Here is a 22,947-nt window from a genome sequence, read left to right on the forward strand (position 1 = left end):
AGGAGATCCAACCAGTCCATCCTAAAGGAGATCAGTCCTGGGTGTTCATTGGAAGGACTGATGTTGAAGTTGAAACTCCAGTACTTTGGCCACCTAATGCAAAGAGCTGACTCATCTGAAAAGACCTTGATGCTGGGAAAGTTTGAGGGCAGGAGGAGAAGGGGACGACAGAGGATGAGATGGTTGGATGGCATCACCGACTCAATGGACATGGGTTTGGGTGGACTCCGGGAGTTGGGGATGGACAGAGAGGCCTGGTGTGCTGCTGTTCATGGGGTCACAAAGAGTCAGACACGACTGAGTGACTGAACTGAAGTGAACTGAACTGAACTAAAACATTATTCTCAATGGTGAAAAACTGAAACCATTCCCCCTAAGATCAGGAATAAGACAAGGGTGTCCACTTTCACCACTATTATTCAACATAGTTCTGGAAGTCCTAGCTATAGCAATCAGAGAAGAAAAAAGAAATAAAAGGAATCCAGATTGGAAAAGAAATAAAGCTCTCACTGTTTGCAGATGACATGATACTGTACATAGAAAACCCTAAATATAGTATCAGAAAATCACTAGAGCTAATCAGTGAATTCAGCAAAGTTGCAGGATACAAAATCAATACACAGAAATCACTTGCATTTCTATATACTAACAATGGAAAATCAGAAAGAGAAATTAAGGAATCAATCCCATTCACCACTGCAACAAAAAGAATTAAATATCTAGGAATAAACTTACCTAAGGAGACAAAAGAACTGTACACAGAAAATTATAAGACACTAATGAAAGAAATCAAAGATGTCATAAACAGATGGAGAGCTATTCCATGTCCCTGGGTAGGAAGAATCAATATTGTGGAAATGATTATATTACCAAACACAATCTATAGATTCAGTGTGATCCCTATCAAATTACCAATGACATTTTTCACAGAACTAGAACAAAAAATTTCACAGTTCATATGGAAACACAAAAGACCCCAAAGAGCCAAAGCAGTCTGAGAAAGAAGAATGGAGCTAGAGGAATAAACCTTCCTGACTTCAGATTATACTACAAAACTACAGTCATCAAGACAGTATGGTACAGGCACAAGAACAGAAATATAGACCAATGGAACAAGATAGAAAGCCCAGAAATAAACCCATGTACCTATGGGTACCTTATTTTTGACAAAGGAGGCAAGAATATACAACGGGGCAAAGACAGCCTTTTCAATAAATGGTGCTGGGAAAACTAGACAGCTACATGTGAAAGAATGAAATTAGAGCACTTCCTAACACCATACACAAAGATAAACTCAAAATGGATTAAAGACCTAAATGTAAGACCAGAAACTATAAAACTATAAAACTCTTAGAGGAAAACATAGGCAGAATACTCAATGACATAAATCAAAGCAAGATCTTCTATGACCCACCTCCTAGAGTAATGGAAATAAAAGCAAAAGTAAACAACTGGGACCTGATTAAACTTAAAAGCTTTTGCACAGCAAAGGAAATTATAAGCAAGGTGAAAAGACAACCCTCAGAATAGGAGAAAACAATAGCAAATGAAACAACTGACAAAGGATTAATTTCCAAAATATACAAGTAGCTCATACAACTCAATACCAGAAAAACAAATAACCCAATCAAAAAGTGGGAAAAAGACCTAAACAGACATTTCTCCAAAGAAGACATACAGATGGTTAATACACACATGAAAAGATGCTCAATATTGCTCATTGTTAGAGAAATGCAAATCAAAACTACAATGAGATATCACCTCACATTGGTCAGAATGGCCATCATCAAAAAGTCTACAAACAATAAATACTGGAGAGGGTGTGGAAAAAAGGGAACACTCTTGCACTGTTGGTGGGAATGTAAATTGATACAGCCACTATGGAAGATAGTATGGAGATTCCTTAAAAAACTAAGAATAAAACCACCATATGACCCAGCACTCCCACTCCTAGGCATTTCCCACCCTGAGGAAAACAAAATTGAAAAAGACACATGTATTCCATTGTTCATTGCAGCACTATTTACAATAGCTAGAACATGAAAGCAACCTAGATATCCATCGATAAATGAATGGATAAAGTTGTGGTACATATACACAATGGAATATTACTCAGCTTTAAAAAGGAACGCCTTTGAGTCAGTTCTAATGAGGTAGATGAACCCAGAACCTATTATACAGAGTGAAGTAAGTCAGAAAGAGAAAGATAAATATAGTATTCTCATGCATATATACGGAATCTAGAAGAATGGTACTGAAGAATTTATTTACAGGGCAGCAATGGAAAAACAGACATAGAGAATAGACTTATGGACATGGGGAGAGGGGAGGAGAGGGTGAGATGTATGGAAAGAGAAACATGGAAACTTACATTATCATGTGTAAAATCAATGGCTGATGGGAATTTGCTGTATGGCTCAGGAAACTCAAAGAGGGGCTCTGTGTAAACCTGGAGAGGTGGGATGGGAAGGGAAATGGGAGGGGGGTTCAGGAGGGAGGGGATATATGTATACCTATGGCTGATTTACATTGAGGTTTGACAGAAAAACAACAAAATTCTGTAAAGCAATTATCCTTCAATAAAAAATAAATAAACTTTAAAAAATAACATATTCCAATATCAAACGGCAAATTTCAATGATTCAAAACCACAATTACTTTTGCACCAACCTAAATAATACACACAAGAGGGTGTTGGGGAGACAAGAGCTCCGCAAATATTGTCCTGCAGGGGGTGCTGTCCACTCAGGCACCTGCAACCGCCTTGGGGGTGGAGGTGGGGTAGGCGCTGTTTTCACAACCTGAGGCAACCCTAGATGCTATGTCATTTGGTGTGCATCCACTTATTAAAACGTTTGCTTTGCTGTAAACAGTCCTAGAGAGCTCAAGCAAATAACATTCCTTTAAAATCACAAGATAATATCTACCCAGATATCGGTATCCTACACAGATAGAGAACCCTTTCAGAGATACCACCCCCAATTCCCCCTTTCAACAAGCCTCCCAAGCAAAGATCAGGGTTCTGGTCACTTCTTTTTAGTCTTAGAAAATGTCCCATTATTGGATTTAAAGTTACATAAGCGAGTGTGGTTGGTTATATGTAATTGGCTGTAATTTCTATCTGCTTTCTGTTTAAGGTTTGCTTCTTTAAAAAAATGTTTTTTTCTGTTTAACTTTGCTTTTTGAATATGTAAAATATTTTCATGATTAAGAAATCAAAACTATATAAAAACATTAGGCAAGCACTGATCAAAACTGCCTGCCCTGGCCAGGCCTATAGTAACCACCTGCATGAGTTATCTTAGGAGGTCGGATGCGGAACTACCAAACTACCACTAACTGGAAGAATTCAGGGACGGTCAGAAGGAGGGAGGAAGAAACGAGAGGAGATGTCAGTCCTTATGTCCTACCAACCTCCCAGAATTCTCGCTGAAATCCATCTTGGTTGAGTAATACACACATCTCCAGGAAGGACCCTGAGTAGGAACCATTGGTCAGAGACAACCTGGAAACTAACCCCATTAACATAAAACCTGAGACTGCAAGCCACACGGCAGAGCAGTTCTCCTGGGTTCCGTTACCCTCCTCCTCTCCATCCATATGTCTTGTCTTGGTAAAGTCTCTTGCTTTGTCAGCCCGTGTGTCTCCTCAGACAATTCATTTCCAAGTGTTGGACAAGAGTCCACTCAAGGCCCCTTCCTGCAACAAATGGCAACTCAAGTGGGACCTCTTCTTTGTTATGACTGACATCCTGACCACTCAGGGTGCTTGGGGACCAGTTCACCTGCTGACGGACTAGGCCCAGCAGCCACAACTGGGATCCTTTTGTCTCTGTTCTTCTTACACAGACAGCAGGCCAGAGTGACGTGACTGGGTAAGGAACAAGAGACTTTGTTGATCTCTTTCCCCTTCTTCCCTCTCCCTTTGCTCTTTTCAACCCCTCCTATCCTACCCTTTTTTCTTCTATTCTGGTTCCGGACACAGGAGTCTGGTTGAAGGGCCTCAGCCTGATCTGAGGGTTGGAGCCTGATCTCTTCCAGAGGGCAGAAAACTTGAATTCCCATCTAGTGTTTGGCACCTGGGTTCTAGTTTCTGGTTGGGCCAAGTTCCTGTCCTCCTTTTCTGGAAGCCTAGGGAAAAGTTCCATAATGCCTGAGCATCTGCAGGCAGCAGGAGACGTCTGTAAAGCCACCCTTTGGCCCCTTGTCCTTCCCCTCTTAGTTAACCTGGCCTCCTTTCCTTCCTTTGAAATCTTTGAAGACCCGAGATATTTCAATTTACTCTGTCAGTGTTTGGATCTAAAGTCCTGTGACCATGGAAGTAGAAGATTTTCTTAGAGACTGCAATCTTGTCTTTAAGGGAGTCTGATTAGGATAGCTTTGCCTATTTGTTTTATACTTTGTGTTCTGTGCTATGACTTGTGATGACCATTCTGCCTTGTGATATGGGAAATTCTGGTTCTGTTCTGCATGTGCCACCAGGAAGGACCCCAAGTCAAAACATCTGGCCAGAGACAACCCAGAAACTAACCCCAACACCATAAAACCCAAGACTGTGAGTCACGTGGCAGAGCAGTGCTCCCGGGTTCACTTACCCTGCTGCTCTCTCCCAGGCGCTCCTTCACAATAAAGTCTCTTGTCAACATGCGTGTGTTCTCAGACCATTCATTTCCAAGTGTTAGACAAGAGCCCACTCTCAGGCCCTGAAAGGGGTCCCCCTTCCTGTAACAAAAAGGTGAACTCAGAGAAGTATATGCTCCTTTGATTCTGCACCCTGATTCCAACATGTGGGTTTTTTTCCCCCCCACATCACCATGCAATTGACAAAAGAAATGCTCACATATTGAGGTATGAGGAAGTCATGCTGGCTTATACATGAGTTAACTTGAATTTTATGCTAACTGGAACAACCTGTTTGTGGCTTATCAAACATACATTGTACATCTGCTTTAACTATTAAAGAAAGGGGCACATTGACCAGAAATAAAGAATTGTTCATGTTAAAAATAAAGATTAAATGCCTCCCGTTCTGGGACGTCAATTCTGGTACGCCTTCAACGCTAAGACTCCCTTTCCAGATGCTAAGGCCATACTGACTTCTTGTGTACGTGCTGGTCCGGCTTTTTTAAAAAACCTTGAAAAATGTACCCCTGACTTATTTAGTGTTCTTTCTGAGAAGATGTAAAGCTGCACTGAAGAAGGTATCAGTTCACGGACTTTCTTCTGATTGGCTGGTGATGAGGTAACAAGGTGATGTTTCCAGAATCTTCATCATCAATCTTCTGGTTCCAACCAGTCTGGGGTCAGCAGATGGCCCCATCCTTCCACCTGGGTGTGTGTGTGTGGGTGGAGGTTGGTGGTGGTCTTAGTTTCTGCAGAACAGTCAAAGATATGTGTCAGTTTGTTATGTATATCCTTTGAAGAGGAGCTAGGACTATGCTTTGGGGCTGAACAGTTGTTTTAGCTATGTTTACTTTTCTTGTTTGACAGTTTTTCCTTTGTTTCTGCATTCTCTCACTTCCCTAATTAGTAACTGTTTGAGTCTGTTCTTTGGAACTCAGGGAAACCTAAGGAGACCAAAGCCTTTTTCTACAAATAAGAAACAGGGGAACAGAGTGATTTTTGTACCCTGGAGGGTCCTGCTTAGTTTTGATCCTACCTTTTCTTTGATCCTACTCAATCCTGAAGGAAGTGATACCCTGCAGGTCCCAGTGGGGCTCCTGGGCACAAGGCCTTTCTGTATCCCCCATTTCTTTGATTATAGGAAACAGTTTTCATTCAGCCTTCATGACCTTCCCTGAGTTCCAATGAGCAGATTCAAGCAGTTTAGTTAATTAGGGAAGGGAGGGAATGGGAGACCAGGGACAAACAGTCAAGAGCAGCCTTTGGGCAAGGTCCTGTTTCCCCATCAATGGATACATAATATCTTTGAGCTATTTTGCAGATACTGAAACCCCCTCCAGGTGGGAGAAGTTAATGATTAATGATGTTATGCTGCCCACAAGTATGTGGACCCCAGACAGTTGGACCTGAAAGTTGATGATGTTGACTCCCACTTATCTCACCACCAGCCCATCAGAAGAATGTTCATGAGCTGATCACACCCTATTTTTACTATAAAACTTGTCACTATCTTCCTCAAGTTGGGACACTTGGTCTTGAGGGCATTAGCCTGCTATGTCCCCCTTTGCCAGGCAAAGCAGTAAAGCTATCCTTTTCTACTTCACCCAAAACTCTGTCTCTGAGATTTGATTTGGCATCAGTGCACAGAGAAGTTGAGCTTTCACCATCAGAATCAGGGGTGGGACAAGAATGGGAATCAAGTTTGGGAGAGAAAAGTTAATCATAAACTCAGCAGGAGAATTTGGTTTTGGAGGTGCTTGGTTTCACTTCTGGCTATATCAGAGAGTCCCAAGATCCTCTCCTTGGGTTTGATTATGGCTCACAGAACTCAGAGAAAACATTTATTAGGTTTGAAAAGGATTTAACTCAGGAACAGCCAGATAGAAGAGATGCACAGAGCAAAGTATGGGGAAGGAGCTTGGGGCTTTCACACTGTCTCTGAGCAGGACACTGTCCCCAGTCTCCAAGTGTTCACCAGCCCAGGAGCTCTCCAAACTCTACCCTTTTGGGTTTTATGGAGGCTTCACTATTAAGGCATGATGGATGAAATCACTGACCAGTGCAACTGATTGAACCTCCAATCCCTCTCCCCCTTCCAGAGGTCAGGGGGTGAGACTGAAAGTGTGAGACTGAAAGTTCCAAGCCTCTAATCACCTGGTTGATTCTCCAGGCAAACAGTCCTCATCCTTTTGTTGTTGTTTTTCAGTTGCTCAGTCATGTAAGACTCTTTGTGACCCCATGGCCTGCAGTATTCCAGGCTTCCCTGTCCTTCATTATCTCCCAGAGTTTGCTCAAAGTCACGTCCATTGAGTCGGTGATGCCATCCAACCATCTTGTCCTCTGTCATCCCCTTCTCCTCCTGCCCTCAATCTTTCCCAGCATCAGGGTCTTTTCCAGTGAGTCCACTCTTTGCATCAGGTGGCCAAAGTATTGGAGTTTCAGCTTCAGCATCAGTCCTTCCAGTGAATATTTAGGGTTGATTTCATTTAGGAATCACTGGTTTGATCTCCTTGCAATCCAAGGGACTCTCAAGAGTCTTCTCCAACACCACAGTCCTCATTTTTACGTGGGTCCAAAAGTCACCTCATTAACATAATAAAAGACACCTTAGGTTGCTCTTATCTCTGAGGAAATTTCAAGGGTTTTCCAAGGAGCTCTGTGCCGGAAGCAAGAAGACTAAATATATATTTATCATTTTTAAATCACAACATCACAGCTCCCTTTCCCGTTTAGGAAGTACATTTACAGCAGCTGTCTCCAGGAGCCCCCCACACCAGGCATTCCACCCCCTACCCTGTCCCTCTTGGACAGAGCCTGACTGTCCAGGTTCCCATCAGGGCATCAGGTGGCCTCAGCAGGCAGGGTCCCTGGAGGTCATCCAACATGCCTCTCTTACGGATCCAACAGGTCTGACCCAAAAACTTTCATGCTGCACCACAGAAAACATACGATCCTGCCTCTCCTGCCACTCAACTGCATCTTAAATTCCCCACTTCTCCCAGCAGCAGCAGCAGCCGCTGCATTCAGGCTTCCAGACCAGCCACACAGGAACCAGTTTAGCTCTTCCCTCTCCCTCACCTTGGCATCCAGCCTATGGGCACAGAATCTAGCCCTGAAGGGCTGAAGAAACCATGAAGGGCATGCGATTCAGCTGCCCACGCAACACTTGGATTCCCTCTGAACGGCCGGGGCCAAACTGTTGCCCAGGCTCAGCCTGATCCACCTCCACACCAGGGAGTTGGTCACTTCTGGACATTGCCTGTTACATCTTGAAACAGTTATGATGTTGAAAAGCAGCCTTAGGTTGAGCTGAAAATTGCCTCCCCGTGCTTCCCACAGATAGGTTTTCACTGTTCCCAATTTTTTTCTGGGTTGTCACAGGACAGACTTCCCTCCTCTGTCTGTATCTTAGTCCTTTGAGCATTAAGGCTATCATCACGACTCCAGAGGGTAAATATCCCCCATCACTCCAGCTAGTCTTCCTATTACATATTTCAAGTCACTAACTGGTCTGGCCTCTCCTCCAGACATGCTCCAGTTTATCCAAATCAGGTGTTGCAGACAGTGCTTATGGGCGCCAAAAGCCAGTGACATCAGAGGGTGAGATGGGTGGAGCACAATAGGGAGTGGTGGCGACTGCAGCAAAGAGAGTGGCTGCCCTGGTTACTGGAAACAACCATTTCCGTTTCAGCCAGTTGTCACCACTCAGAAGTGCAGCCCCAGTTTTGCCAGATCTCTCAATTTCCAAGAGAAATAGGAAATCTGGATTTGTATTTGAAATGTCCTGATTTTTTAAAATTGGTAATTAATTAAAACAAAATGCTGTACGTGTCAATACTGTGCAGGCAAAACAAAAACCCATGGGCACCAGTATGCAATTTCTGTCTGTAGTTGCTAAGTCATGTCTAACACTTTTGCAACACCATGGACTGTAGCCCGTGAGGCTCTTCTGTCCATGGGATTTCCCAGGCAAGAATCCTGAGAAATCCCTGGGAGTGGGTTACCATTTCCTTCTCTAGGGAATCTTCCTGACCTGGGGATTGAAACTGTGTCTCCTGCATTGGCAGGCAGGTTCTTTACCATTGCACCACCAGGGAAGGCCAATGTTTGGTCTACAGGCATCTAAAAATGTTCCACCTAAAACTGCATGTGACACTCAGAGGTGGCTGCTGACCTATCCCATCCACCCTTCCTTGGGAAAGCATTCTCCCTCTTTCTCAATGTCTACTATTTCAACATCCCTCATCAGGACTGGGTCTGTAGTATCCTGACCAGGAGCCATCTCTACCTCTCCTGTGTCCTCCTCATCACTGTGGAGGGCATGCCCATCACCCCGGTCCCTGTCCTAGGCCCTACTGTGGCCAGACCTCAATCAGGCAGGTCTGCTTTCTTCTGGAGAGCAGACAGGCCATGTTAACAAGCTTCCTCAGCCTCCCCTCCTCTTCTGATAGAAGTCTGCTCTCTTCTGTCCAATCCTCCACACCTTTTTTACTCAAGCCAGGCCTCCCTCCAAGAATGCCTTCCTCCTCCGCCACCCACAGGCTTACCTCTTCCTAAGGCCTTTCCTGGCAGTGTGAGCCCTTCTCTGCCTCTTATACTTTGCCACATCTGTAACATGGGGAGAATGACAGACCCAATGCAAAGAGCGTTTGAGGAATAAATGAGTGACATGTGTTACCTGCTTGGAGCAGTACCAGGCACACAGGAAGCATTCAATGAACACAAACTGTGACTATTAATACCCACTTAGCACTTAATCCATAGGGGCTTTCCTGGTGGTTCAGACGGTAAGGAATTTGCATGCAATGCAGGAGACTCGGGTTCACCCCCTGGGTCAGGAAGATCCCCTGGAGAAGGAAATGGCTACCCACTCAAGTATTCTTCCCTGGAGAATCAACAGACAGAAGAGCCTGGAGGGCTACAGTCCAAAGGATTGCAAAGAGTTGGACATAACTGAGCAAGTTAAGCCTAGCACTGAATCCACAGGCTGTCTTGTGCCTTTTCACATTTGCTACTCACATCTTTCTATCTAAATGATGAAAGAAGCCTGGACGTGCACACTGGCAAACCTGGGACTGAATTCCATCTCTCCCACGTTTTGCCCTGGTGAAGTCACACAACCTCTCTTGGCCTCTGTCTCTGCATCTGTGAAATGGAGCTAATGGCTCCTACGTCTCAGGATTGTGATAAGGATCAAATGAGGCAATGTCTGCAAATGCTCTAAGTAAACTGGGAAGAAACACTGTAAGAATGACCAGTTTTTGGAGGAGGAAATTCCAGACCAGCCACAATACTGCTAGAGTGAAGGGCAGGTGGTCCCATCTTTGGGTAGACCTAGAAAATTCTTTTGCTGAAAGTTCAACAAATGGTTCTTGAGCAGCCACTCTGGGCCAGACACCATGCAGAGTTACTGCAAATGTGAGGGCCCAACCATCGGAGTAAAGCGATAAGTCACCTTAGAGGTGGTCTCACCAGCCCTTCACTCAGTACCCCTCTCTATGCAGACCCTCACCTGGGACCCTGTATTCCCACACCTCCTGACTTCTCTTCCAGGACTCGCCCACTCCTGTTGTTCCTCTCACTGCTGCCAGAATAACCTTTGTGCAACACATCCATTCATTCACTCATTCATGCATTATTTATTCAGTAATTATCAGCCTTCTGAAAAGTGAAACAGACCAGAATCCCTGCCCCTCATGGGTTTCACATTCTAATAACTCTAGTAAATCATTACCTAATTTATTTGCTTTAAAAGCTCATTGGTCTTCAATTACTTATGCTAGAGTCAAATCTTGAGCTTGGTTTTTGAGCTCACATCTGGCTCCACTCCCTCCCAGCACCTCCCCACTTTGACAGGAAGGTGTTCCGAAGGGCTCCAGATGGGCCACCCCCTTAGACTTAGTTTCCTGAGTTTCCTGGTTGTTTCTTCAGGCTGGAAAATTCCTCTTTCAAGTTAGAAGCAGCTGAATGTTTCATCTATAGGAGGATCTGTTCTCAGCCCTGCCCGTGAGCTCCATCACACTCACCTGGGAGCTCTCGAAGGTCATTTTTCTTTTGTTTCCCTGACATCTACAGAGTGGATGCTTAACCATGGGGATGTTTTTGTGTGTGTGTGTGTACTGAGAAAGAAGCTTGTAATGAACATAAATGGTTTCGTAGATGGCCAGAGAAGAAAAGCAGAGAGCACCCTTTAAAGCAGAGATGACAGAAAGTCTCAGGGAGGCTGTCCCTGTGGCCTGGGCCTGGATGAATGAGCAGGATGTGACCACAGGAAGGAGGACCACCTGTTAGGCAGAGAGATGCAGGCACAGTGTGGCCAGAATTATGGGATATGCTAAGGAGCCAACCATGGGGAGAAGAAGGTAAGAAAAGGAATGGACAGAGAAAGAAGGTGGGATAGAGGACATGTCCCCTGAGTTGGAAAAGTCTTGAATGTCAAGCTGAGGTATCTGACCTTAGCAGGCCAGTGGTCAAAAGCTGAGGTGGAACAAGGGCAGGTTAAGGAGATGAATGTGGCCCAGAAGATTCGGGGGATGTGCAGACTAGGGCCTTTCTAAAATGGAAAGGCACTCTTAGCTCCCTGTGATGGAGCCAAAGTTTGAAATCTGGGCTCAGGCTGCTGTAGTCACCTTTAAAAAAAAGAGAAGCCAGAAATCCAGTCTTTATAGTGAAACGTTCTGATGGAAAACACCACCACCACCACCACCAAACCTGTTTATGGGTTTTGAGTTTGCAGTCTCTGGGGCAGAATTTTAGGTGGCAAGATCAGAGATGTGTGTTGGCCTTGTAAGCTGGAGACTGGTGTGGAACAAGGCCCAGGGAGGGGCAGGAGTAGAAGCAGCTGCAGAGGATTGGAGGGGGCTACAGTAGTTCAGGTGGGCTTGAGTCAGGGGTGAGGATGGAAAGGAGAGGAGAGCTGGGCCAGGGCTAAGGCTGTCAGACAAAACACTGAAGCCCCCAGTTAAATTTCAATGTTTCAGAGTAACAAATTAGTTTTTTCATATTAAAAAGTGGTATAACAGATAACTCACTGTTTACCTGAATGTCCAATTTGCCTAGGAGTGCTGTGTTTTATTCGCTAGACCTGGTCATCTTGCAGATTATGGGCTATGGAACTGAGAGCACTAGATGAAGAACTAACCATCGTGGGGAGTGTCCCAGGTGGCTCAGGGCAGGGCAGCAGCACCTAGGGGCCGGCCTGGTGAGAACAGCTCAGCCTTAGGAACGCAGACCCGCGCCACCAGCCTGGATCAAAGAGCAGGTAGAATCCCGGAGGCGCGCGCTCCTGCTTCCTTGCTTCAGTCCAGTCTCTGCAGGCTGACCCTCAGGCTGGGCTCAGGAACAGTCAGGAGATCCGAAGCCCCTGGAGTTGAGGAACAGGCAGACCCCGTACTCCCAGGGGCCTCTCCCTGCAGCACAACAAAGCACTCCCCGCCCCACGTCTTTCCATCAGGTCAGCTGAGCGGGGTTCCCTATCACTGAGACTCTCCACGATCACCGCACCTCCCCAACCCGCTGCTCTGGCGGGCAGGGCAGCGCATGCGCACCTGGGTGCAGCCAGACCCGGGCGGGACCTGCTCCTCGCTGAACCCAGTGGACAGGTGGAGTCCGCGCCAGCTTTCTCTCTCTCTCTCTGCGTGAGGGTCTTGCCGGCTCCTCATCCTCCTGGACCTGCTTTCACATCTGGTAGTCCCACCAGCCTTGACTTTGAACCCAGTTCTCTCTCCAGAGGATCTGAACCTCAGAGCTTCAGTAATATGCAGAGAGTGACAGGAGGGCATTTTTCACCTTCCCTGTTTAAACCCCAAGGGTATTCTGATCTGTTGTACCCTGCATCCTCTCCCCGCCCCCCTCATCCTCCATCTCTCCCTCCCCGTCTCTTTCTGCCCCCACTCTGTCCTTTCTCCTGTTTTCTTTCCCTCTCTCCCCATGTCCTGATATTCCTCAACTATTCTGTTATCTTGCTCTCCATTTCTCTCGATCACATAACTGCTCAAAAATTTCTCCTGGATTCCCTAAGAAACAGAGACAAACTATCACTTGTCCACTGAATGCTGTGCTTTGCTTAGTCCATCAGTCGTGTCCGACTCTTTGGGACCTCAGGGACTGTAGCCCGACAAGCTCCTCTGTCCATGGGATTCTCCAGGCAAGAATGCTGGAGTGGGTTGCCTTGCCCTCCTCCTGGGGATCTTCCCAACCCAGGGATTGAAGCCAGGTCTCCTGCGTTGCAGGCAGATTCTTTACCTACTGAACTACCAGGGAAGCCCCTTCCACTGAATACCACCAAATAAAACTGACAGCAGCTGAACCTGCACTGGCAAAATGTTTGGCTTTAAAAGGTTGAAAAATTCAAATCTTCTTGACAGAACTTAGGTGCAAAACCTGATCCAGAAGTCTGGACTTCACAGAAATAACAGTTGCAAGAGGAAATGCAAACTGACTCATGGAGAAACTGATTTTATTTTTAAATTAAATTGAATAAAGTTAAATTGAAAAGCAGTGATAAAATAATTTTTGAAAAATAAACTTTAAATGCAAAAAATAAACAGTTTGTGCTGTATTTAAACTTTTTCAGCAAAATTATTTGCTTTAATACAATTTGTTAAAAAAAAATGTTTTATCAACCCAAGAAAAAATCAATGTTGGCAAAAATTATATTTAAAATATTTCCATTAAAGAAAACCACAGGATCAAAGGTCAAAGTCTTTCTGTTGAAGACTTGCAATTTTATATATCACTGCCTGAACTCCAGACCCAAATATGCAGTTGCCCATGGAACATTCGGGTCAAGGCAATGGCACCCCACTCCAGTACTGTTGCCCGGGGAATCCCATGGATGGAGGAGCCTGGTGGGCTGCAGTCCATGGGGTCGCTAGGAGTTGGACACGACTGAGCGACTTCACTTTCACTTTCCACTTTCATGCATCGGAGAAGGAAATGGCAACCCACTCCAGTGTTCTTGCCTGGAGAATCCCATGGACGGAGTAGCCTGGTAGGCTGCAGTCCATGGGGTCACACAGAGTCGGACATGACTGAAGAGACTTAGCAGTAGCAGCAGCATGAAACATTCTCTCTCGGACAGCCCAAAGCCTCATCAAATATATATACCCAAAACCAAACTGCTGATCTGTTCCCAAATTGTTCTTCCTCTCAGACAACTATCTCTGAGACTGGGAATCTATTACCCATTCAGTTAATCATGCCAAACACAATAAAAAACGAAGTCCATCATGTCAACATCCAAAGTAGCTCTCAAAATCTGTCCTCTTTCCAGCTCTACTCCCAATATCCTGTCGAAGCCTACAGCATCTTCCACATAGATGAACATAACTAGCCTCCCCAAAACCACTCTTGTACTCTCTGATGTATCCTCCACACTGGTAGTTTAATAGTTTAAAAGGCAACCAGGGGAATTTCCTGGCAGTCCAGTGGTTAGGACTGAGCACTTTTGCTGCTGGGATGGGGTTCAATCCCTGATTGGAAGACTAAGATCCTGCAAGTCTTGCAGCAAGGCCAAAAAAAGAGAGAAGCAAACCAGGACATTTCTTACAGTAAAGGCAGTCTAGATATTTTGGACACAACCTCCTGCTGAAGACAGCTAAAAGAGCTGGTCAAATGTTCATAAAATTCACACACACACGTTTTTTTGGGGGGGGGGGTGGGGAAACGCAGTATGGCTTACAGGATCTTAGTTCCCTGACCAGGGATAGATCCCTGGCCCCAGGCAGTGAAAGCCCGGAATCCTAACACTAGACAGCCATGGAATTCACACACACACACACACACACACACACTCACTCACTCTTAAAAGCATCGAGGAGCTAACAAGATAGTGAGGAACTGCTGTGCCAAGGTCCTGGAGAGGACAGGATTCCAAAGAGGTGATCCTGATACTTGATGCTATGGTTGTCCTCAAAAACTTTTGCCAAGTGCAAAGAAATGGCTGAGAGGCCAAGCTCACTTCTAGTGGCCTTGCATGGCTGGAGACAAAAATCAGAGTCAGGGGGCTTCCCTGGTGGCTCAGTGGTAAAGAATCCGACTGTCAAGGGAGACAAGTGTTTGATCCCTGGTCCAGGAAGATCCCACATGCTTTGGAGTAACTAAGCCCATGCATCACAACTATTGAGCCTGTGCTCCAGAGTTGGCAAGCCACAATTACCGAAGCCTGCATGTCCTAGAGCCCATACTCTGCAACAAAAGAAGCCACTGCATTGAGAAGCCCATTCACCACCACTAGAGAGTAGCTCTGCTGCTCACTGAAACTAGAGAAAAGACTGCACAGCAATGAGGACCCAGCATATAAAATAAAATAAAATAAAATAAAAAATCAGTCAGGGGCCTACCAAGGGTGGTGGACTGACAAATCAGCTCAACATTGGGCTCAGCCCCAAAGAACTGCACCCCAGAAGTAAAAATGAACTGAAAGCAAAACTGCCCTTCCCTGAATGGTAGTCAACCTCTGAGTCATGCAGGTGCCCCAGAAAACATCATGCCCTAAGTATGAACTAACATGATCTCAGTTTGCTAATCCCTCCAGGCACCTGGCAAGAGCAACAGAAAATTCTCCTTGGTGAATAACAAAATCACCTCATATCAAATTATTCTCTACAAATAATTTCACAAACACAATATTCAACATACAAAAATAACCAGACACAGAAGGAAGTAAGATCCCTTGAGCAAAACCCTTTGGAAATAATAATCAACAGAAACAGACCCGGAGGGACTCCAGACTATAAAACAAATTACATTTACTATGTTTAAGAAATTAAATACTAAAATTGGAAATTTCAGCAAGGAACTAGGAACTCCATAAAATTATATAGCATATGCAAAAACAGAATAAATAAAAACTCAAAGTTCAAACTATAAACTGAATGGATGGTTTAACAGCAGATTTGACATGACTGAAGAATGCATTGCTGAATAGGAAGGTTGGTCAGAAGAAATGAACCAGAAAGAAGTATGGAAAGACAAAAGGATGGAAAATACAGAAGCTAAGAAAGTTATAATAAGATCTGACATATTTCTAATTGCAGTTCCAGAAGGAAAGAAGAAAGAGAGACCAGAACAGAGACAATATTCAAAAGATGGGTTGAGAATATTCCAGAATGGATAGAAGATATTAATCTACAGATTTGAGAACTCAAATGGATCCCACCAGAGTAAATAAAAAGAAATCCATGCCTCGATCCATCATAGTGAAACTGTAGAATACCAAAGAGAAAAATGGTAAACACATCCAGAGGAAAATAGGTAATAATGCTGGTTATTTACTTCTTGTCTCTCAGGTCTTAACCCACCCTTCCATAACAAGCTCTGTGATGTTAGGGGCGAGGGTTTGAAAGCCATATTTCCCAGGCCCCCTTGCCAGCTGACTTTCTATTCAGTTCTGCCAATGGGAGGCACTAAAAGGAGATTTACGTGGGAGAAAGGGATTCCTTCCTGTCCACTTCACTTTAGGAGCCTCCAGCTCCTTTCAATGCTCCCAGCATAAGTCATACAAAACCCCCTCCCAGGTAATAGCGCTAGCCAGCAGGGCCCTTCCTATGGTCGATCCAGCCCAGCTGCAGGTCCTTCTTCGAGCCTCTAGGTCCTGCTACCCTGCCTCTTCCCTTTTATCCTTCTAGGCCAAGGGACGACAGCTGCTTCCTGTAATTACTAATATCTGGGTAAACTCAACATCCTCTTTTGCTCTTGCTGCCTTCAAAAATATGTGTAAACAACTCATCTTGTATATTATATCCCTTTTGTTTGAAAAAACTAACATAATTTATATTTTCCTGGGTGTACCTAAAGCGTACCGTAGTGAAGAGGAACTAAAGAGCCTCTTGATGAAGGTGGAAGAGGAGAGTGAAAAAACTGGCTTGAAACTCAACATTAAAAAAACTAAGATCATGGTATCTGGTCCCACCACTTCCTGGCAAATAGATGCAGAAAAACATGGAAACAGTGGCAGATTTTATTTTCTTGGACTCCAAAATCACTGTAGACGGTGACTTCAGTCATAAAATTAAAAGATGCTTGCTTCTTGGAAGAAAAGCTATGACAAACATAGACAGCATACTAAAAAGCAGAGACATTACTTTGTTGACCAAGGTCTGTATAGTCAAAGCTATGGTTTTTCCAGTAGTCATGTACAGATGTGAGAGTTTTCATTTTTGCTGTTGAAGAACCAGACATAGTTGAATTCTGTGAATCAGTCAGGTTTTGCTAGAGTATGCTGTGGTAACAAACAGCCCCTGAATATCTTTGGTTTCTGACAACAAAGGTTTATTTCTAGCTTTCTTTTCATGTGCTGCATGAGTTGGCTGCAGCTCCTGCCTGAGACATGCTAATCTCCTAGCAGAGGGAAAAAGAACCATGGCAAAATCATGTGATGGTTTGTAAAACTTCTACTGAGAAGTAGTGGTCTTTTAATTTCATGTCTGCAGTCACTGTCGGCAGCAAAAGCTTTACAAACCATAAAGAAGGCTGACTGCTGAAGAACGTATGCTTTCAAAGTGTGGTGTTGGAGAAGACTCTTGAGAGTCCCTTGGACTGTAAGGAAATCAAACTAGTCAATCATAAAGGAAATCAACCCTGAATATTCACTGGAAGGACTGATGCTGAAGCTGAAGCTCCAGTACTTTGGCCACCTGATGCCAAGAGCTGACTCACTATAAAAGACCCTGATGCTGGGAAAAATTGAAGACAGGAGGAGAAGGGGGCGACAGAAGATGAGATGATTGGATGGCACCACTGACTCAATGGACATGAATTTGAACAAGCTCAGGGTGATGGTGAAGGACAGGGAAGCCTGGTGTGTTGCAGTCCATGGGGTCACAAAGAGTCAGACATGACTTAGTGGCTGAACAACAACAACACACCTAAGTGCTACAGAACTCTTCAAAGGAGCCACAGTGTGATAGCACTATTGTTCCCAATTAGTCACCCCTCAGGATCCACAGGGCATTGATTGGTTCTAGGATGCTCAATTCCCTTATGCGAAATGGTGTCGTATTTGCATATAACCTACAAACATCCTCCCATATACTTTAAATCATTTCTAGATTATTTATAGTACTTAACACAATGTAAATGAAAATAAATAGTTCAGTTCAGTTCAGTTGCTCAGTCGTGTCCGACTCTTTGACAACATGAATCGCAGCACGCCAGGCCTCCCTGTCCATCATCAACTCCCGGAGTTCACTCAAACTCATGTCCATTGAGTCGGTGATGCCATCCAGCCATCTCATCCTCTGTCATCCCCTTCTCCTCCTGCCCCCAATCCCTCCCAGCATCAGGGTCTTTTCCAATGAGTCAACTCTTCACATGAGGTGGCCAAGCATTGGAGTTTCAGCTTTAGCATCAGTCCTTCCCATGAAAACCCAGGCTGAGTACAAAGCAGATTCAAGTTTGGCTTGTGGAACTTCCGGGAATTTTTTTCAAATATTTTCGATTGAAATATCATGATTGGTTGAATCCACAGATGCAAAATCCTTGGATATGGAAGGCCAATTGTATTTGCCACCAATCTTCATGGGAGGCTAATATTTTTCCAACCTATTGTCAGGCTTTGGCCAATAACATGTGTGGGTAAGTGAGATCTACCACCACTTCTCAGCAAAAGCTTTACAAACCATCACAGGATTTTGCCATGGTTATTTTCCCTCTGCTAGGAGACTAGCATGTCTCAGCCAGGAACTGCAGCCAACTCATGCAGCACATGGAAAGAAAGCCAGAAACAAACCTTTGTTGTTGCAAACCAAGGAGACTCAGGGGCTGTTTGTTACTGCAGCATACTCTAGCAAAACCTGACTGATTCACAAAATTCAACTGTATCTGGTTCCTCAAGAGCAAAAATGGAACTGAATGGTTGAACAATAGCATTGATGTACTAAGAGAAAATTAGTGCCAACTTGGAATTCTATACACAGAGACATTATCCTTTAAGGAGAAATGCTAAATAAACACACTGTCACAAAAAACTGAGAGAATATGCCACCAGGAGACCATAATACATTAAAGGAATTCTAAAGGCTGTTTTGCAGAGAGAAGGAAAATTATCTGATATGGCAGATCATGGATGCAGGAAGGAATGGACAAAAACCATGTTATATACGTGGGTCAATCGAGCTAAAGATTGGCTGCATGCAAGAACAATAATAAAGGCTTTAAAGTTATACAGACAACAGTATCTCAGAAATCAAAGGGTAGTGACTGGAATGAATTTAAGTTTTGTAAGATCTTAGCACCAGAGAGGAAATACGCTGATATCTTGGCCCCTGATGTGTGCCGAGATGACACACATCTCGGTAGTTCTCTTTCCCATGCTGCCCAGCCTCAGACAAACACAAGTTGAGGGTATTCTATGATACCAGTGCTCTTCAGAGAATGAAGTCATGAAAGATAAGGTAAGACTGAAGAAATGTCAGAGTGGAAGGGACTAAGAAGACATGACAACTAAAGGCCTTGTGGGGTGCTGGGCTAGATCCTGAACCAGACAGGGGGCGTTAGGAGAAAAACTGGTTGAATGCAAATAAAGTCCACAAATTACAGTACTGAACCACTGTTAACTTCTCAGTTGTCATCACTGTGCTTGGTTATGGTTGATATTAACATGCGTGGAGGCTGAGTCAAGGGTATAAGAAAACTCTATTATTTTTGTAATTTTTCTCTAAGACCAAAACTATTTCAAAATTAAATCTGAAAAAAAGTCACCCAGAAACACTGAGTGTTAACATTTCCGGTGTATTTTCTGCCTGTTCCTTATCTTGCACGGGGTGATGTTCTATGCTTCATATAAGTAAGATGATGTCAGACACATGATTTTATTCTACACCAGGTTTTCAGAGATGTTACCACATTTAAGTCTTACAACAGGCATCATCACTCTCATTTTACAAATAAAGAAATCAAGGTCTAGAACAGGTTAAAGGTCGTATAGCTAATAAAGGCACAGACTGAAGGTTGAGCACAGGTTTCCTAATGCTAAATTCCAGAATTGCACTAAAACCTGATTCTTGAGGAGTATGTTCATCTACTCGTTTACACATGTGTTCAACCACATCCTGCACCTCCTGGAGGTGGAGACAGAGTCTAGGAGACCATGATCCCACCATTAAACTGCTTCCCCACTAAAGGTTTTATGCCTGTAGCCCAGGGCCTCCAGTCACACAGCTTGTCCTATGACTGGGTAGGACAAGGTGACATGCCCCTTCAAGAAAGGACTCATTGCCCAGCTGCAAGGAGTGTGCCTGGATGACAGAGCCCCGATATCAGCATCTTCTGAGTCCAGCTAGGCTTTCAGATGGAGGTCACACTCTTCTCTGGAAGCCAGCATGGTGGTGGTAGAAGGACCTTATACTTATCAGATGAGGGATCCTCCAACCGGCAGTTAGGTCTGGAGCCCCTCGCTGGACAGAGTTGTTGGAGTCTGTCTTGCCTCGTGGTGCCCTCTACCCAATCCTGCTCCCTTTTCTTTCAAAGATGTTCCCCCAATAAACTCTCTCCTTCTGCCTTTCTATCTCAGCATCTGCTGCCCAGATGGATGGACCTGCAACAAACCGTTCAGTACGTTTGTGGACCTTCCCACTGGCTCCTGTGGGTAAACTAACCCAGGGACAAAGGATGAGGTGGTGTTTGTCACCGTCAGCCTGGTAAGCCCCCTGAAACCGACGCTGTGTGCAGAGTTCGGGACTGGCCCCATCTTCCTGATGTCCATGCCCACAAACAATCCTGTGCCCATCCTGCCGTCAGACCTGACAGGGATATCACCAACTCCTGCTTGAATGACCTTGAGGATCACGTGAAGATCTGTATGTGGCCTGGATTTCAGAGGAGGTGGAGCAGTGGGTGGAGAATGTCTTCCCTGGGGAGGTTTGGTTGGAGGGTGGGGACGGGCCAGGCAGGCAAGGGTGTGCGTCAGCCTGTCTGGCTCTCCTGGGTGGGGCCAGATGAATGTTTGGGTTTGGGCAGCAGCCGACACAAGCCTCTTAGCCTGAGTCAAGCCTGCTGTGAGCTGGGGATGGAAGCCAGATAGGCTGTGTCGGGCATATCTACTCGGTGGGCTGAGGAAGGGGACAAAGCAGGGGACTGAGCAGAAGACACAGGGGAGAGGGCTGACTTCCAGACTTCCAAGGCATGTGATCTTTCACGTGCCAGGGCCTGGGGCATGGATAAATGGAAGGGCAGATGAGGTGCCCACAGGGTGGATATGTGAGCGAGAGGACCAGGGCGGCCAGGTAGCCGAGCTCCCCAAGACCAGGACCTAAGGGGTCAGGCCCGTGGCTCCCACTCACTGTAGGAAGCATCCTTGTCTCGGCGCTCCAGCCTGCTCCTGAGCACGTCAGCCATCTTTTAGACACATGCAGGGGTCCTACAGGTGACCTCAAGGTCTTTCCCCCAGCCCTCTTTAGAGAGCAAGAGAGAGGAATGAGCTTCCTCGTTCTCTCTCAGGAAAGCAGTGTCAGTGAGCAGGTCACCCTGGCGGTGGTAGAGGGCAAAGAAGAGGCCACCAGATGGCCCCACCTGGCAGACCCTGAGGAGTCCGAACCCTTCATACCTGTGAAATTACTCAGCCTAGAATAAATGCATATTATAATTTCAAATGCTTGTCACACTGAGATATTGACGGATGAAATACCATGTCTGGAATTTGCTTTAAAATAACCTGGAGTGGAGGAGGAGCTGAGTGCGTGGGGGAGGGTTTATACAGAGATGAATAAAATCAGATGATGGGGTGATGGGCACCCGAGAAGTTTTTTACTCTTCTCTTTACCTTTGTGCATGTTGGGAAATGTCCATGATTAAGCTTTGATAGTAATCTAGGTAAATCTTTGTTTACCCCTTAGGTCCCTTAATAGCACCTTTTAGTGAACACTGGAATATGTGAATCCAAGTTCACTTCAGTGTAGTTTTTTTCTGTTAAAAAATTTCTAATTGTGGTAAAATACACGTCACACAATTTACCATCTTCAAGTGTGCAGGTCAGTATTGTGCTGTGCTTAGTCACCCAGTCATGTCCAACTCTTTGAGACTCCATGGACTGCAGCCCACCAGGCTCCTCTGTCCATGGGAATTCTCCAGGCAAGAATCCTGCAGTGGGTTGCCATGCCCTCCTCCAGGGGATCGTCCCAACCCACGGACTGAACCCAGGTCTCCTGCACTGCAGATGGATTCTTTACCGCCTGAGCCACCTATTGGGCTCCCAATCTCCCCAACCCTTTCATCTTGCCATAGACTTCCCAGATTTCTCTCAATCTTCCCTCACCCCCACACCCAGCCTCCCCTACTGCCCACTGCCCATAAGTCACTACAGCCAAGGACCAGAGCCCAGGTATCGCTGGTTTCAGGGCAGGTTCCCTGCTACACCTTGGTTGGCAGCTGGGCTCAGCCTGGCTGTGGGGCCAGTGGGCTGGCCATGTGGCCTGGACTTCTGGGTGACTTTCACAATGCAGTCCTGCTGGCTCCTGAAAAGCTGAGCTCTCTGCCCCTGGGCAGGCAGCTGAACAAGTTCAGGCAGCTCCCAGCTTCCCCCTCCACCTGCACCTGAGGTTGCCCTGGGTCACGGTCACCAGAGGAGGCTGGTCACAGAAACGGTAGCAGAGGTGGACTCAGGCTCCTCCCCAGCACGGTGACTCAAGGAGGGCAGTCCAGATCCCAGGAGTCCACTTTCATCCCAGGGTGTGGTGTGTGGGAGGCTGAGCGGGGTCCTTCTGCCTCTACCCTGACAGCCACAGTGCCCCAGCTGTGACACAGCTCTTGGGTTTAGAATACTCTTGGAGCTGGCAGCAGCTAGAGTGGGCACCAGGAGTTACCTGTTAGCCTGCTCTTGCCATGGTCTGAAATTCTTAGTTGCTGCCTCTCTGGGAACACCCAGTGCTTCTCCCTCTTCCTTCCTCCTTCAGGCTAGGGCCTGGCCCCAGAGGATGAGAAGGGACAAAAGAGGACAAGGAGTGAAGAACAGGTGGGGGACACACTGCTCTCAAGTCCCTGTATGTGCCAGTTCCTTCCCATGGCTGAAGCCCATGACCTGTTCTGCCTGTTGACAAATGAAGGCTCAGAGAGGTCACCAGGAAGCTTTAGACTGGGGATTACAGCCAGGGCCACCTTTCTTCATCCTCCTCCTCCTGGTTAGAAAGCAGTCATGAAGAGGCTTTTTTTGCAGGTGGTGGGTTGGAGCTGAGCACAGTCAACCATCAGGTTTGGGGAGGCACCAGGGGATGTGGACTAGGGGCTCAGAACTCATCAGATGCCTCCAGCCAAATGAACCACAGGCGCCAATGCACTGCATCAAGTGCTGCCCCAGTGGCAGAGAATGGGGGAGCAGTTTTGCCTTGGG

The 22,947-nt window shown here is 45.7% G+C and overlaps 1 long non-coding RNA gene across 2 annotated transcripts in view; it reads right to left on the reverse strand.

Annotated features, from left to right (window-relative positions):
- LOC107132625 (uncharacterized) overlaps window positions 1–22,947 on the reverse strand; it is a 75,109-nt gene that overhangs the window by 42,576 nt on the left and 9,586 nt on the right. For both annotated transcript variants that reach the window (XR_001500647.3, XR_009495236.1), the window contains exon 2: window positions 4,595–4,721. This is a non-coding gene — a long non-coding RNA (uncharacterized lncRNA). The remainder of the gene's footprint in view (window positions 1–4,594; window positions 4,722–22,947) is intronic.

The sequence above is a fragment of the Bos taurus genome, chromosome 7 (assembly GCF_002263795.3).
Source record: "Bos taurus isolate L1 Dominette 01449 registration number 42190680 breed Hereford chromosome 7, ARS-UCD2.0, whole genome shotgun sequence".
In the NCBI taxonomy this organism is placed as follows: domain Eukaryota; kingdom Metazoa; phylum Chordata; class Mammalia; order Artiodactyla; family Bovidae; genus Bos; species Bos taurus.